Source organism: Prionailurus viverrinus, chromosome A2 (assembly GCF_022837055.1).
Source record: "Prionailurus viverrinus isolate Anna chromosome A2, UM_Priviv_1.0, whole genome shotgun sequence".
Classification (NCBI taxonomy): domain Eukaryota; kingdom Metazoa; phylum Chordata; class Mammalia; order Carnivora; family Felidae; genus Prionailurus; species Prionailurus viverrinus.
In genome coordinates, this window is record NC_062562.1 from 108,581,709 (window position 1) to 108,599,208 (window position 17,500).

The 17,500-nt window shown below is 38.4% G+C and overlaps 1 protein-coding gene across 5 annotated transcripts in view; it reads right to left on the reverse strand.

Annotated features, from left to right (window-relative positions):
• AGMO (alkylglycerol monooxygenase) overlaps window positions 1-17,500 on the reverse strand; it is a 400,045-nt gene that overhangs the window by 52,750 nt on the left and 329,795 nt on the right. The window lies entirely within an intron of this gene.

Sequence of the window (17,500 nt, forward strand, 5' to 3'; positions counted from 1 at the left end):
TTATTGTTTGAAAAATTTTAAAATGTTTTATTTACTTTAAGACAGAGAGAGATAGAGCATGAGTGGGGATGGGGCAGAGAGAGAGGGGGACACAGAATCTGAAGCTGGCTCCAGGCTCTGAGCTGTGAGCCCAGAGCCCGACGTGGGGCTCGATCTCAGGAACTGTGAGATCACGACCTGAGCCGAAGTTGGACACTTAACCAACTGAGCCACCCAGGCATCCCGCCTTTTATCAGTTTTAAAACCCAGAAATGTCTTTCTTGAGGAACTGGGATTCATCTCTTTATAAATATGATTATCAAGACAGATAGGACTCTATCTCTCAACCTCTGTGGGAGCATAGAAGCCCAACTTTGATAAAAGTCAACTGTCAAACACAGATATCCTAATCACACCAGCCAACCTCCCTACTAACATCCTCACATACTCTTCCATTAGCTCACTCCAGCCCTGAAATACCCTCCCACCTTTTGTTTCAATGTAGTTAGGTTCACTTTCTCTTCCTTATTGAGGTAGCATGGACCTCGACTGCAATATTCTTAAATAAAGTCTCCTCTGCCATTTTTAAGTATCTAGAACTTTTTTATTTTATAATACACACACACACACACACATGTGCACAGACATAACATTTTTTAATCTTTTAAATATCTACTACTTGGATAATATTAATAATTAGTATTATGCTAATTTAAATCACATAAAATGCTAACAATTACATTAATAATTTCATAATATATAACTGTATTACTATATGCCAGATACTGTTTAAAGTTATCTGCATATATAAATGTACTAATCTACATGATGACTTTATGAAATAGGTATTATTATCCCCTGTTTCATAGATGAGGAATTTGAGACTAAGAGACGTTAAATTACTGGCCCAAGCTCACACAAGTAATAAATAGCAAAACTGAGATTTGAACTCAGGAAGTCTGGTTCTAGATCTGTGCCATTAACGTTGTAGGCCAACTCCCCCAATGTCATCAACATAATTTGTTTGTTTATTATTTATTTATTTTGAGAGAGAGAGAGAAAAAGTGCACATGAATGTGTATGCAGGAGGGGCAGAGAGGGAGAGAGAGAACCTCAAGCAGATTCTGCTCTGTCAGTGTGGAGCCCTACATGGGGCTCGATCCCACCAACTCTGAGATCATGACCCTCACCAAAATCAAGAGTCAGAGGTTTAACTGACTGAGCCACCCAGGCACCTCACCAATATAATTTGTTGATGTGACAAAGGTGAGTATGTTGCTTACTGCCTTAAGGGAGACCATCACTTCCAGAATTTCAGTGGTGTCCCTGAGAGAATCAAGGGCCAGAATTTATTAAAAATTCCAAGTCCAACTGAGAAGCAAGATGGCGGCTTAGGAGGACGCTGGGCTCACCGCACGTCCTGCTGATCACTTAGATTCCATCTACACCTGCCTAAATAACCCAGAAAAACGCCAGAGGATTAGCAGAACGGAGTCGCCGGAGCCAAACGCAGACGAGAGGCCCACGGAAGAGGGTAGGAAGGGCGGCGAGGCGGTGCACGCTCCACGGACTGGCGGGAGGGAGCCGGGGCGGAGGGACGGCTCGCCGGCCAAGCACAGCCCCCGAGTCTGGCTTGCAAAAGCGGAGGGGCCTGACGGACTGTGTTCCCACAACAAGCGCGACTTAGCGTCTGGGAGGTCATAAGTTAACAGCTCTGCTCCGAAAGCGGGAAGGCTGGAGGACAAAGGGAGGGAGAGCTGCTGAGCCCCCTGACAACAGAGCTCAGTTTGGTGGGGAACAAAGACACTCGCCAGCGCCATCTCCCCCGCCCATCCCCCAGCCAAAATCCCAAAGAGAACCAGTTCCTGCCAGGGAACTTGCTCGCTCCGCGCAAACACCCAACTCTGCGCTTCGGCGGAGCCAAACCTCCGGCAGCGGATCTGACTCCCTCCCGCTGCCACAGGGCCCCTCCTGAAGTGGATCACCTAAGGAGAAGCGATCTAAGCCTGCCCCTCCAGCCCCCGAGCACCTTGCCTACCCACCCCAGCTAATACGCCAGATCCCCAGCATCACAAGCCTGGCAGAGTGCAAGTAGCCCAGACGAGCCACACCACCCCACAGCGAATCTCGCCCCTAGGAGAGGGGAAGAGAAGGCACACACCAGTCTGACTGTGGCCCCAGCGGTGGGCTGGGGGCAGACATCAGGTCTGACTGCGGCCCCGCCCACCAACTCCAGTTATACACCACAGCACAGGGAAGTGCCCTGCAGGTCCTCACCATGCCAGGGACTATCCAAAATGACCAAGCAGAAGAATTCCCCTCAGAAGAATCTCCAGGAAATAACAACAGCTAATGAGCTGATCAAAAAGGATTTAAATAATATAACAGAAAGTGAATTTAGAATAATAGTCATAAAATTAATCGCTGGGCTTGAAAACAGTATACAGGACAGCAGAGAATCTCTTGCTACAGAGATCAAGGGACTAAGGAACAGTCACGAGGAGCTGAAAAACGCTTTAAACGAAATGCATAACAAAATGGAAACCACCACAGCTCGGCTTGAAGAGGCAGAGGAGAGAATAGGTGAACTAGAAGATAAAGTTATGGAAAAAAGGAAGCTGAGAAAAAGAGAGATAAAAAAATCCAAGAGTATGAGGGGAAAATTAGAGAACTAAATGATACACTAAAAAGAAATAATATACGCATAATTGGTATCCCAGAGGAGGAAGAGAGAGGGAAAGGTGCTGAAGGGGTACTTGAAGAAATAATAGCTGAGAACTTCCCTGAACTGGGGAAGGAAAAAGGCATTGAAATCCAAGAGGCACAGAGAACTCCCTTCAGACGTAACTTGAATTGATCTTCTGCACGACATATCATAGTGACACTGGCAAAATACAAGGATAAAGAGAAAATTCTGAAAGCAGCAAGGGGTAAACGTGCCTCACATATAAAGGGAGACCTATAAGACTCGTGACTGATCTCTCTTTTGAAACTTGGCAGGCCAGAAAGAATTGGCATGAGATTTTCAGGGTGCTAGACAGAAAAAATATGCAGCCGAGAATCCTTTATCCAGCAAGTCTGTCATTTAGAATCGAAGGAGAGATAAAGGTCTTCCCAAACAAACAAAAACTGAAGGAATTTGTCACCACTAAACCAGCCCTACAAGAGATCCTAAGGGGGACCCTGTGAGACAAAGTCCCAGAGACATCACTACAAGCATAAAACATACAGACATCACAATGACTCTAAACCCGTATCTTTCTATAATAACACTGAATGTAAATGGATTAAATGCGCCAACCAAAAGACATAGGGTATCAGAATGGATAAAAAAACAAGACCCATCTATTTGCTGTCTACAAGAGACTCATTTTAGACCTGAGGACACCTTTAGATTGAGAGTGAGGGGATGGAGAACTATTTATCATGCGACTGGAAGCCAAAAGAAAGCTGGAGTAGCCATACTTATATCAGACAAACTAGACTTTAAATTAAAGGCTGTAACAAGAGATGAAGAAGGACATTATATAATAGTTACAGGGTCTATCCATCAGCAAGAGCTAACAATTATAAATGTCTATGTGCCGAATACCGGAGCCCCCAAATATATAAAACAATTACTCATAAACATAAGCAACCTTATTGATAAGAATGTGGTAATTGCAGGGGACTTTAACACCCCACTTACAGAAATGGATAGATCATCTAGACACACGGTCAATAAAGAAACAAGGGCCCTGAATGAGACATTGGATCAGATGGACTTGACAGATATATTTAGAACTCTGCATCCCAAAGCAACAGAATATACTTTCTTCTCGAGTGCACATGGAACATTCTCCAAGATAGATCATATACTGGGTCACAAAACAGCCCTTCATAAGTTTACAAGAATTGAAATTATACCATGCTTACTTTCAGACCACAATGCTATGAAGCTTGAAATCAACCACAGAAAAAAGTCTGGAAAACCTCCAAAAGCATGGAGGTTAAAGAACACCCTACTAACGAATGAGTGGGTCAACCAGGCAATTCGAGAAGAAATTAAAAAATATATGGAAACAAACGAAAATGAAAATACAACAATCCAAACGCTTTGGGACGCAGCAAAGGCAGTCCTGAGAGGAAAATACATTGCAATCCAGGCCTATCTCAAGAAACAAGAAAAATCCCAAATACAAAATCTAACAGCACACCTAAAGGAACTAGAAGCAGAACAGCAAAGGCAGCCTAAACCCAGCAGAAGAAGAGAAATAATAAAGATCAGAGCAGAAATAAACAATATAGAATCTAAAAAAAAACTGTAGAGCAGATCAACGAAACCAAGAGTTGGTTTTTTGAAAAAATAAACAAAATTGACAAACCTCTAGCCAGGCTTCTCAAAAAGAAAAGGGAGATGACCCAAATAGATAAAATCATGAATGAAAATGGAATTATTACAACCAATCCCTCAGAGATACAAACAATTATCAGGAATACTATGAAAAATTATATGCCAACAAATTGGACAACCTGGAAGAAATGGACAAATTCCTGAACACCCACACTCTTCCAAAACTCAATCAGGAGGAAATAGAAAGCTTGAACAGACCCATAACCAGCGAAGAAATTGAATCGGTTATCAAAAATCTCCCAACAAATAAGAGTCCAGGACCAGATGGCTTCCCAGGGGAGTTCTACCAGACGTTTAAAGCAGAGATAATACCTATCCTTCTCAAGCTATTCCAAGAAATAGAAAGGGAAGGAAAACTTCCAGACTCATTCTATGAAGCCAGTATTACTTTGATTCCTAAACCAGACAGAGACCCAGTAAAAAAAGAGAACTACAGGCCAATATCCCTGATGAATATGGATGCAAACATTCTCAATAAGATACTAGCAAATCGAATTCAATGGCATATAAAAAGAATTATTCACCATGATCAAGTGGGATTCATTCCTGGGATGCAGGGCTGGTTCAACATTCGCAAATCAATCAACGTAATACATCACATTAACAAAAAAAAAGAGAAGAACCATATGATCCTGTCAATCGATGCAGAAAAGGCCTTCGACAAAATCCAGCACCCTTTCTTAATAAAAACCTTTGAGAAAGTCGGGATAGAAGGAACATACTTAAAGATCATAAAAGCCATTTATGAAAAGCCCACAGCTAACATCATCCTCAACGGGGAAAAACTGAGAGCTTTTTCCCTGAGATCAGGAACACGACAAGGATGCCCACTCTCACCGCTGCTGTTTAACATAGTGCTGGAAGTTCTAGCATCAGCAATCAGACAACAAAAGGAAATCAAAGGCATCAAAATTGGCAAAGATGAAGTCAAGCTTTCGCTTTTTGCAGATGACATGATATTATACATGGAAAATCCGATAGACTCCACCAAAAGTCTGCTAGAACTGATACAGGAATTCAGCAAAGTTGCAGGATACAAAATCAATGTACAGAAATCAGTTGCATTCTTATACACTAACAATGAAGCAACAGAAAGACAAATAAAGAAACTGATCCCATTCACAATTGCACCAAGAATCATAAAATACCTAGGAATAAATCTAACCAAAGATGTAAAGGATCTGTATGCTGAAAACTATAGAAAGCTTATGAAGGAAATTGAAGAAGATTTAAATAAATGGAAAGACATTCCCTGCTCATGGATTGGAAAAATAAATATTGTCAAAATGTCAATACTACCCAAAGCTATCTACACATTCAATGCAATCCCAATCAAAATTGCACCAGCATTCTTCTCGAAACTAGAACAAGCAATCCTAATATTCATATGGAACCACAAAAGGCCCCAAATAGCCAAAGGAATTTTGAAGAAGAAGACCAAAGCAGGAGGCATCACAATCCCAGACTTTAGCCTCTACTACAAAGCTGTCATCATCAAGACAGCATGGTATTGGCACCAAAACAGACACATAGACCAATGGAATAGAATAGAAACCCCAGAACTGGACCCACAAACTTATGGCCAACTCATCTTTGACAAAGCAGGAAAGAACATCCAATGGAAAAAAGACAGCCTCTTTAACAAATGGTGCTGGGAGAACTGGACAGCAACATGCAGAAGGTTGAAACTAGACCACTTTCTCACACCTTTCACAAAAATAAACTCAAAATGGATAAAGGACCTAAATGTGAGACAGGAAACCATCAAAACCTTAGAGGAGAAAGCAGGAAAAGACCTCTCTGACCTCAGCCGTAGCAATCTCTTACTTGACACATCCCCAAAGGCAAGGGAATTAAAAGCAAAAGTGAATTACTGGGACCTTATGAAGATAAAAAGCTTCTGCACAGCAAAGGAAACAACCAACAAAACTAAAAGGCAACCAACGGAATGGGAAAAGATATTTGCAAATGACATATCGGACAAAGGGCTAGTATCCAAAATCTATAAAGAGCTCACCAAACTCCACACCCGAAAAACAAATAACCCAGTGAGGAAATGGGCAGAAAACATGAATAGACACTTCTCTAAAGAAGACATCCGGATGGCCAACAGGCACATGAAAAGATGTTCAGCGTCGCTCCTTATCAGGGAAATACAAATCAAAACCACACTCAGGTATCACCTCACGCCAGTCAGAGTGGCCAAAATGAACAAATCAGGAGACTATAGATGCTGGAGAGGATGTGGAGAAACGGGAACCCTCTTGCACTGTTGGTGGGAATGCAAACTGGTGCAGCCACTCTGGAAAACAGTGTGGAGGTTCCTCAGAAAATTAAAAATAGACCTACCCTATGACCCAGCAATAGCACTGCTAGGAATTTATCCAAGGGATACAGGAGTACTGATGCATAGGGCCACTTGTACCCCAATGTTCATAGCAGCACTCTCAACAATAGCCAAATTATGGAAAGAGCCTAAATGTCCATCAACTGATGAATGGATAAAGAAATTGTGGTTTATATACACAATGGAATATTACGTGGCAATGAGAAAAAATGAAATATGGCCTTTTGTAGCAACGTGGATGGAACTGGAGAGTGTGATGCTAAGTGAAATAAGCCATACAGAGAAAGACAGATACCATATGGTTTCACTCTTATGTGGATTCTGAGAAACTAACAGGAACCCATGGGGGAGGGGAAGGAAAAAAAAAAAGAGGTTAGAATGGGAGAGAGCCAAAGCATAAGAGACTGTTAAAAACTGAGAACAAACTGAGGGTTGATGGGGGGTGGGAGGGAGGAGAGGGTGGGTGATGGGTATTGAGGAGGGCACCTTTTGGGATGAGCACTGGGTGTTGTATGGAAACCAATTTGTCAATAAATTTCATAAAAAAAAATTCCAAGTCCAGTTTAAGGCAGGTCTTACAAAGGGGTTACCACTAAATTGGGATTGGATAAAGATCCAGATACAACAGTGTAGGATTGGTGGATGTAAGCTGACGATATTTGAGACAAAAGGCTTAATGAATTTAGGGCACAAACTGTCACTGCTTTCTGTTGAAGATGTGTCACTCTAGATGTGTATTGAAATGTTAAGTGATTTGCCAAGGTTAAAGTCATGCTAAAGAAAACAGTAGTCTTCTTTAAAAAGTATGGTATTGTCATTTAAAGCAGTATGCTATTGGCATTAAAACAGACACAAAGATCAATGGAACAGAAAGAGAGCCCAGAAATTAACATACATACACATACATGGTCAATTAATTTGTGACAATGGAGCAAAAAATATACAGAGAGAAAAGGACAGTCTCTTCAGTAAGTGCTATTTGGGAAAACTATGCAGCCATTAACAAAAGAATGAAACTGGACCACTATCTTCCACCCTACATAAAAAGTAATTCCAAATCCATTAAAAACTTGAATAAAATGCCTAAAACCATAAAATTCCCAGAAGAAAACAGATCCTTGACATGGGTCTTGGTGATGATTTTTTGAATCTGACACCAAAGAAAAGGCAACAAGAGCAAAACTAAACAAGTAGGACTACATCATACTAAAAAGCTCTGCACTTGAGGTGCCTGGGTGGTTCAGTTGGTTGAGTGTCCAACTCTTGATTTCAGTTCGGGCTCTGTGTTGGGCTCCACGCTGAGCCTGAGAGTGTAGAGCTTGCTTAAGATTCTCTCTCTTTCTCTCTCTGTCCCTCTTCCCCACTTGTTCTCTCTCTCTGTCTCTCTGTCTCTCTGTCTCTCTGTCTCTCTCTCTCTCTCTCAAAATAAAAAAGCTCTGTACAGCAAAGGAGCCAAGGAAACAATCAACAAAATGAATATACAACCTACTGAATAGGAAAAAAGCATTTGCAAATGAAGGTGCACATATCACTTGATTGATTTCATTCTTTGGACACTATCCTTTGGAAATAAAAGCACCTTTAAGTAAGAAAAAAAAAAGTAAGAAATAATAAGTGCTGGCAAGGATGTGGAGCAAAGGGAACTCTTACATACTGTTGGTGGGAAATTAAATTGGTCCAGCCACTATAGAAAACCGTATGGAGGTTTCTCCAAAAGTTAAAAATAGATATACCATATGATCTAGAAATTCCAGTTTTGTAAATTTACTTAAAGGAAATAAAAACACTAATTTGAAAAGATACATGCACCCCAACATTTATTGCAGAATTATTTACAATAGCCATGATATGACAACAACCTAAATTGCCATAGATGGATGAATGGATAAAGAATTAGGAGGGGTGCCTGGGTGGCTCAGTTGGTTAAGCGGCCGACTTCGGCTCAGGTCATGATCTCACGGTCCGTGAGTTTGAGCCCAACGTAGGGCTCTGTGCTGACAGCTCAGAGCCTGGAGCCTGCTTCAGATTCTGTATCTCCCTCTCTATGACCTTCTCCTGTTCATGCTCTCAAAAATAAATAAAATTAAAAAAAGAAATTTAAATAAAATAAAAAAAAAGAATTAGGAGAACCTACATGACTATTGATGGATGAATGGATTAAGAAACACACACACACACACACAATGGAGTATTAGTTACCTATTAAAAAGAATGAAATTTTTTCATTTACAACAACATGAATGAAACTCGAAGGCATTAGGCTAAGTAAAATAAAGCAGAGAAATAAAAATGCTAGATGATCTATGATCTGTCTTATATGTGGAATCCAACACAAACAAGTAAAACAACAAGCTTGTAGATTTGTGGTTGCCAGAGTCAGAGGGTGGGAGAAATGGGTGAAGGGGGTATAAATTAAAATGTATATATATCACAACCCTATGTAATAATTCATTTTTTCCACAAGTAGCAACCAGATGCAGTGTGACTGGTAAAACCTAAACTGATAAGGTAGAGTGGATCTTCCCATGAAATGGTATGCATAATTTCTTTTTCTTCTTATTTTCTATATATAAAGGGAAACTTAAATCAAGGAGACTTGATCTACTTCAGAATAATAATTCTTTTTGCTTTTGGGAATCTCAAAGAACATTTCAAGCTAAGTTGTTAGAAAGATGACAGAGACATTATATTTTTGTTCTGGCAAATATATTTGCATATTAAAATTAAACACCGGGTTGGAGGAGATTCTGCAATTCATTTCAAAGTACCGTATCCTCCTTTTGATTAAAAAAATGCACCTGTAATTCAAAATTATTGTGTAACAACTAATCCAACTGGAGAAGGAATAAAAACAAACAACATGTCATCCCTTGGACTATAGAAAGCAATTGTTAATGTATAGGTTTATACAAAAAAGAAGGAGGAGGAGGAGAAGGAGGAGGAGGAGGAGGAGGAGGAGGAGGAGGAGGAGGAGGAAGGCGGCGGCAATGCAATAGTAAAGTCATATGAATGTACACAGTAAGCCCCAGAGTTAGGATAATAGGTCCTCACTGTCCACGCTGGAGGTGGGGGGATATATTTTAGGTTCTCTACATCATTTAAAAGAACACCAAAGCATTTTATGTTTTTCTGTGAAAGAAGTATACTGTCAAATAAATTAACTTTCTTAGATTAACATATCAATATGATTTTAAGGCACCATTTATGTTAATAAAGCAATCAGGATGATCTGTAAATTAATCAGAGTGTTTTATAAATCATGTAATTAGTTATCATTTAATTCTATGCAGATGTTTCTACAAATTAACATATTTTGAACACCGTGTTGAATTGAATAAAACTGTTTAATGAACCCCACTGGTTTTGAGCCTTAAAAACAAACCTTAGACTTTTGTCTAGGACACTGAAGAACAGGGTGGTTTTCGTATGTGTAATTTCTCAAGCATCCATTTTGAAACTAACATTTTCACTTGTAAGTATGTTGGTTTTTTCCCTTTTTTCTTTTGTTTTTATTGTTTCAACCAATTATGAAGGAGTAACTGCTGCTTCCAAGAGAAACTTTTAAAGAAAAAACATGTTTTCCCCAAACAGATGATTAAACTACCTTGAAGAGACAATTTAATGAAATAAACAACTACTTTTTAAGTTTATTTATTTACTTTGAGAGAGAGAGAGAGAGAGAAAGAGAGAGAGAGAGAGAGAGAGAGAAAGAGAGAGAGAGAGAGAGAGAGCAGGGGAGGGGCAGAGAGAGAGGGAAAGAGAGGATGCCTAGCAGGCTCAACACTGTCAGCATGGGGCACAATGCAGGGCTCGAACTCAATGACCTGTGAGATCATAACCTAAGCCAAAATCAAGAGTTGGATGCCTAACCAATTGAGTCACCCAGGTGCCCCTAACTATATCTTTATCTATTAACCGTATTTTGTCCAGCATACCAGCTGGATCTAGGTTGCAATCAGCTTGAATTAACTGCCATCAATGGTGCCCCCCCAAAAGTAATCATCTATACCAGGGAAGATCAACGAGTTCCTATCAGGAAATACAACCCCCAAAGACACAATGTGCTCACTCTGGTAGGACTGGTCCTGGTGTCAAGCCACCAGGATAACATGTAGCAGGCCAGTAAACCTTATGGATGTCAAGAGAACAGTGTTTAGGTAAGGATGACATCCATGGGAAAAGCAAGACTCCCATTTGCCGACTTTGCTGTGCCCTTCCCTTCGCCCTAAAAGAACAACAACAACAACAAGACAACTCATATGATAGGTCCAAGATGGAGGCATTAACTGGACTCTCAGAATTTTCTTCTCTTTATCTGTTCACTGTCAGTTCCCTCAGAAAATCATCAGAAAAACTTGTTGATCAAGCAAAACTAAGTTTAGCAGATGTACTTCAGGGAGGGGTATCACCACCAAAAGAAACCTAAGAATCTTAGCAGTGTCAAGAAAAGGAATATCAGAGAGGAATATTTACAGGGTCTTTTGGCCCAGGCCAGGTGATTTTAAAATGAGTCTGTCAAGGCAGAGGACATTTAGAATTGGGAAAAATTCATGTGAAATAATTGTTTTAGATTGTTGGGTGCAGCTTTTGGATTGTAAGTGAGACTTGATGAACAAGTGTTAGTCTTGGTATGAAAACTCTTAGCTGATTTACAGTCTCATCACCACATGTGATTTTGAAAGCATTTTTTTTAAACAGGAAGAATAGGATCCAAATTCCCTGTCTATAGACAAATATTTTACTTCATAAGCTTATGTAAGGATAAAATCAGATATTAGCACTAATATATTTCTTGATCACAGTGTTTAGAATAAATTATCATGTAGTAATTGGTAATACCAATTGTCTTAAAATTAAATGCTGGAGGAAAGCATACAAAACATTGATAAGACTGAATTGCTGGGGCGCCTGGGTGGCTCAGTCGGTTAAGCATCCGACTTCTGCTCAGGTCATGATCTTGCGGTTCGTAAGTTCAAGCCCCACGTCAGGTTCTGTGCTGACAGCTCAGAACCTGGAGCCTGTTTCAGATTCTGTGTCTCCCTCTCTCTCTCTGACCCTCCCCCGTTCATGTTCTGTCTCTCTCTGTCTCAAAAATAAATAAATGTTAAAAAAAATTAAAAAAAAAAGACTGAATTGCTAACTGATGGTTCTAAAGATCTAATTTCTATCCTGGGTGCATATTAGTTCCAGAGACCAGAAAAGAGAACTTAATCGACCAACTGAGTTAGAACCTACATCATATAAAGGGAGTTAAGAATTTATGTGACTAACAAATAAAACTAAGTTTGGATTAGACAGGGACCTAAAAATTTACATAATTACTACCGTCCCCAGTGTAGACTAAGAAAACTTTAAGGAAAAATACATGATAAACCAAGTAAGTACAGTATAAGATAAATATGTCAAATAATGAACAGAAACTATACCACCTGACAATTATATTATCTTAGCTATATTTTTTAAAAAAAATTATTTCATCCGCCAATTATAGAGATAAAGTAAATGACAGTAGGTGAAGATGATATATACTACTACAATCTTTTACCATTCACTAATCTAAGATGGAAGAAAAACTTTAAACCCCAAAACAAGCATTGTTTGGAAAGATGGGGAGTGGGGAGAGAATGTAGGCGCACCTGAAAAAAATTTCTTGTTATCACTTTAAAAGCCCACTCTAACATATAGTATTTATATTTTTATATACTTAAATAGAAATTTACATGAAGAAAACCTCTTCAGTCTTAATATGCATAGAATGGTCAGATCTCAAGGGATTGCCTTTACAATCCTACTCGCTAGATCTAAATCATCAGGAGAGTAATCTTCAAACTATCTTTAAGCAAAGTCTCTTTTTAGAGTTGGGTGGTAAACATGCATCAATGTTTCTCTGTTCTCCTAAGCAACTACAGCATTATTATTCTCTAAGCTACCCTATCATTATGATATCATCTGGAGACCCAGAAGTGCATCTGGTTAAAATAGATGGACCCTGGTTACACAGAAACGCTATGAGCTATATTTTTCCCAAGAAGATAAAGCAAAAAGTTAAATCAATCCAGATCTATCTATTTTATTCTCTGTTTGGGACTTGAAAGAATGTTTCCTTCTCCAGTGTTGGCCCATGACAGACAGCTATGAAGAGCATAAACGGCATTTGACACTAGGCTGAGAGGAGTCTGCAGTGACTGGGGCTGCAGAATTTCAAAGAGAGAAGCTGCATAGTTATCAAAACATATGCCAATTAAACTTTAAATTGGATTTTTAAATATTTTAAGTAGTTAAATATAAAAACCATTGAGTTGTTTACTCAAACGTGGAGATTTTAGCAATCACCAAAATCCAGAGAAACACCAACTCCATGAATGCATGATCTGTTTATATTTTCCAAAGCATGGATAATTTCAAGGCTACAACAGGCAAACATGCCAATTCCCCCAAACTGTTCATCTGGTTTTGTCTTCCACGACTCTCACAACTTACACAGCAGTCAACTGCTTGATACTTCCTACTCATTCCCTAAACGCCCACTTTCTGGCATCTGGGATTTTGATATTCTATGTATCTATAAATTGCTTTCACCCAACATCACTGTATTTTAGGTCATAAATTAAACAAAAACTCATCTTTGAAACCCCCTTCCACTCTTCTTCGCCAAAAGAAATTTTCCTCTTTTCCCCCTCTTAAACTATTTTGCTCACAGCTCCTAGCAAATCTTGCACAAGGAACAAAGGGGTGTAAATAGTAAATTATGTATATAAGAAAGGAGGAAACACACATATTTATGTTTGCATAAGGAAATAGTGAAAAGAATATACAAGAAACACAAAAAGTGAGAAGGAATAAACATTTTCAATGTGTACTTTTGTCGATAAACTTGATTTTTTGCACCAGGTGATTATACGATCAAAGACGTACTCAAATATAAAAAAGATCAACTTTTGTCACTGTTTATGAACATTCTCTTCCTTATTTCTGGTAAGTTCTCCTAGAACAGAGGCTATACATTGTTCATCTGCTTTATCTCTTACCTGATCTTGTATCATGTATTCATGAGGGCACTGCTTAGACTCCTGCCTCTCAACTTGCTCCATTAGGAGCAAAAACTATCATGAAACAAAAGCTGGTGAAAATTTGACACAAAGAAAGCAAATCTGCCCATTTTGTGGATGTAATAGTTTACACCAATAATGTGTTGATGATGGGACCAGAACTTTTTTCCTATTTGAGTCAAAGACAACAAATTATTCACTGATTTTAAAGAGATGAAAATAGAACAAATTCGAATTTATTTACATCTTGAAGCTAATCGTATATACCACTGTTAGACTATTTTACAAGGCATCTTGGAGTCTAGGAAATGGAAAACAAAGGTTAATCTGTGGATTACAAGAACAGCAATGTCAATAATAAGTGATCTGAGTATTTTTGATCACATGGAAGCTCTAGCTGTCTAGTAGACCAGGATATTGTATTACCATACGACACATTCTGTTTCAAATCCTTCATTTCCTTTTACTTTACAACAATGCAAGATGTCCTCCCTCACAACTAGTCTTCCACTCCACCAGATTCCCGGTGTCACCACTACCTAATCTTTAAAAAAATTTTTTTTATCTGAGGTTTCAGACTTTAGAATATGCCCCTACTTCCCCTTTGACCTGTGGAGACACTAAATATAGTCTAAATTAGAGCCTGGGCTAAACAAATTGACTGAGAGGGAGTCTGAGATTTGCAGCCTTCTAAATAAGCCCTAGATTCCTAATTAGCTCAACAGGGAACAAAATAGCATTGCAGCCGTCCTTTCCTCTTCTGATCCTCCCCCAACTTGGCAAGACAATGTGCAACCCATGAGGCTCAGTAAAAATAAATCACCATCATAGAGGTATAGTGCACCATAAATATTCAAAACCTAGAATCACAAACCTACAAGTTGGAAGGGTTTCATATACATGTCCTGAGTGCCCAGATTTACGGATCATTTTCTCTACTAAAAAAGGAGGAAAATGCCACAAGGATTACTCATGGCAATTTAACCAAATCTATTTTTAGTTAATTAAGAATATTATTTAACCATTTACTACAAGTCTAATTTTCCCATCCAGAAATAACATAAATGCTTATGTCTTCTCCCTAGGTTAGTACAGAAACCAGAGCTCAAAGGAATGATGAAGGAAGAGAAGGGAATCCCCAAAGCATTAAATAATAGGTCTGCATCTTATAGATCATCATCCCCAGACAATCAGACACTACATAAATGTTTCCATTGTTCATTTCCTTTATTGCAGATACAATGAAACTGTCCAGTATGATTAAGAGATGTCTTACCATAGAAAATAGAGCCATTTCCCTAGAACACATCACAAAGTATTTTTTAAAAGCTGATTAAATGGCTCATCTGTTTCATCACAAATCCTTACTAAAGATAAAGAAATCATGCCATAATTCAAACTGCATTTTTGGGGATTAAGTTTGATGCCAAAATGATTACATATTCTAGCAATAGCTCTCTAAGGATGTTGGGTTTACAAAACCGCTTCCAGTGGTTAAAATAGATAAGCATTTCAAAACTAAGTATGTTTCATTTGGTACTCAGTAGAAGCTTAACTAACGAATAAATTTGTTTCTGTGGCAGTGAATGCCACCTGCCATTAATTAAAACAGCCCCTAAAGTATGTTTTATATATTGAGTTTTATATATAAAACTGGTAATGGAATCTTATTTCTTACATTCCTTAATAGGTTTTTTAAAACATCAGTTAATAGATGATAACTTGAAGTTTGTTCACTCTGCAGAAATTTTGCTACATTCTTCTCCAACAGAAGATAAAAACTACAAAGCAGACCTTTCTCAAATTCTTCCAGCCTCCCATCTCTACCGATAATATTAATGTTTTTTTTATATTTTTATATTTTTAATGTCGTATTTCCACTTTCCATGGTATGGGGATCTCTAGTTGGTGGGTTCTCTCCTGTATTTTGAACCCAATATCCAACTCCTCTTTTACATACCTACTTGAATATCAAATGTCTCTATTTTCTTTTTAGTCTAGAGCTTGTCATTTTTGATTCTACCTTTAAATAGGTTAAGACTCTTTAAACTTTCCCTTTTGTCCACCTCCTAGCTAACATCTTTCCCTACCCTTGAAAGCCAAGCTTCTAAAACATTTATTCCATTTTCATCGACCTGCTTTCTGGCTTCTCATTCCTGCTTCAACCCCAAACAGGACTATTTTCCCATCACTCCTCTAAACTTCTCCTGGATGTGTCACCAGTGCCCCCTGGTCACCTTGCAATCCTTATCTATGTGACTTCTAAAAATATCCTCCTTGAAGCTTTATTCCCTTGGTTTCTGTGATACAATCTTCTTGGGCAAATATACACTTAAAAACAAACGGCTAATTAAGGGCACCTGGGTGGCTCAGTCACGTAAGCATCCAACACTAGATTTCAGGTCAGGTCATGATCCCAGGATCATGGGATCAAGCTTTTGCGTCTGGCTACATACCAGGTGTGGAGCCTGCTTGTGATTCTCTCTCTCTCTCTCTCTCTCTCTCTCTCTCTCTCTTTCCCTCAGTTCCACCCCCACTTGTGCTCTCTCTTTCTCAGAAAAAAAAGCAAATTCACTGGTAATTAAAGAGATGCATATTAAAATATGATTTATATTGTATTTCTTATAAAATTTAAAAGGAAAAGAATTCATACATTGCTAGTGGGGAAAAAAATCTTTCCAGAAGGAAATTTAGCAAAGTGTTTCAAAAGCCTAAAGAAAAGGGAAAGAAAAGGCTAAGAAAAAAAATAGTTTATTTTCAGGATATTCATATCCTAGCACTAGTTATATTAAGGAAATTGGTAAACAATTTAAATGCCCAATAGTAGAGAAATATATATAGCTTATATTTTATTTTTCTAAAATTTCTTTTCTTTTTTAAAAATTTTTAATGTTTGTTTATTTTTGAGAGAGAGAGACAGAATGTGAGTGGGGAGGAGCAGAGAGAGAGAGGGAAACACAGAATCCAAAGCAGGCTCCAGGCTCTGAGCTGTCAGCACAAAGCCAGACACGGGGCTTGAACTCACGAACTGTGAAATCATGACCTGAGCCAAAGTCGGGCACTTTACCGACTGAGTCACCCAAGTGCCCCAAAATATAGCTTTAATAAATGATAGGCAACTGTTTAAAATGATGCAATTACGTGTACCTATATTTTTAACATATTTTCAAGTTGTAAAGCCAGATTATAAAACCGTATGTCAAGTATAATCTTACTATTTATAAAATGAGTGTCTATAAACATGTAAGTACAAACACATAAAATCTTAGAAGGTTGTGCATATAAGTGTTGACTGCTGTTTTATCTGGTTGGTGGAACTACAGATGATTTTTAAAGACTGTTTCATTTTAAAAAAATTCTACAAGAAAGCATTATTTTTTCCAGATGAGAAAAATAATTAAAATAATTGCGAAAGTGTTCATATGTGAATAAATTAAACACAGTAGTGAGTGTTTGATTTGGAACTTTGAGCTTATTAACTTGAATACATTGATTGTTGTCTCACTTCAGACAGATATTCAAAAATTAATGAAATATGGAAAGGTTGCTGTTTCATAATGTTCTCTTATTCTTAATTTATATATTGAATAGAATTGAAAATAAAAGTTTTGGAATGAAAGGCTTGGAAAATTTTACACTGTGAACCCCAGTCTTCAAGAGATGGTAGAGGAAAGAAATCAATACAGCATGGTTATGAGAGCTATCAGTCAAGGTCAGAAGTATACATTCTTT